The sequence below is a fragment of the Rhipicephalus microplus genome, chromosome X, assembly GCF_043290135.1.
Source record: "Rhipicephalus microplus isolate Deutch F79 chromosome X, USDA_Rmic, whole genome shotgun sequence".
Lineage (NCBI taxonomy): Eukaryota > Metazoa > Arthropoda > Arachnida > Ixodida > Ixodidae > Rhipicephalus > Rhipicephalus microplus.
The window spans coordinates 199,550,068-199,550,696 of NC_134710.1; the positions used below are offsets into that span (position 1 = coordinate 199,550,068).

The 629-nt window shown below is 53.3% G+C and overlaps 1 non-coding gene across 1 annotated transcript; it reads right to left on the reverse strand.

Annotated features, from left to right (window-relative positions):
- Nucleotides 1-334: 334 nt before the first annotated feature.
- On the reverse strand, nt 335-407 carry TRNAS-GCU (transfer RNA serine (anticodon GCU)). Its single transcript has one exon. It is a non-coding gene; the product is annotated as a tRNA-Ser (tRNA).
- Nucleotides 408-629: the final 222 nt, after the last annotated feature.

Here is a 629-nt window from a genome sequence, read left to right on the forward strand (position 1 = left end):
TAGACACTTCGCCTGGCCTGGACTTTTCTCCTGCGTAGCACGGTATGTTGTGTCATGCTCACTCTGCCAACGCCGCAAGCGACCCACTTCTTTGACTGGACTCCTATAGCCTATTCTGTGTCTTGACGCTTCATTTAAAGGCATTCAGGTGGACTCTACGAACCACTGCCAATATAATTGATATGTGGGGTTTAACGTCCCAAAACCACTATATGATTATGAGAGACGCCGTAGTGGAGGGCTCCGGAAATTTCGACCACCTGGGGCTCTTTAACGTGCACCCAAATCTGAGCACACAGGCCTACAACATTTCCGCCTCCATCGGAAATGCAGCTGCCGCAGCCGGGATTTGAACCCGGAACCTGCGGGTCAGCAGCCGAGTGCCTTAGCCACTAGACCACCGCGGCGGGGCACCACTGCCAATATCAGCTAGAAGCAAGCGCTGGATTGTCACAGCAGTTAACCACTTGACGAGGTACGCCGAAACAGCTGCACTCCCTTCAGGGTCGCTGGAGGACATTGCCACTTTCTTCCGGGAAACAATTCTTCTGCGACATTGCACGCCTGGCGTCTTTTTCAGTGACTGCGGCAAGATGTTTCTCCCGTAACTACTCGAAGGCGTTCTCGAC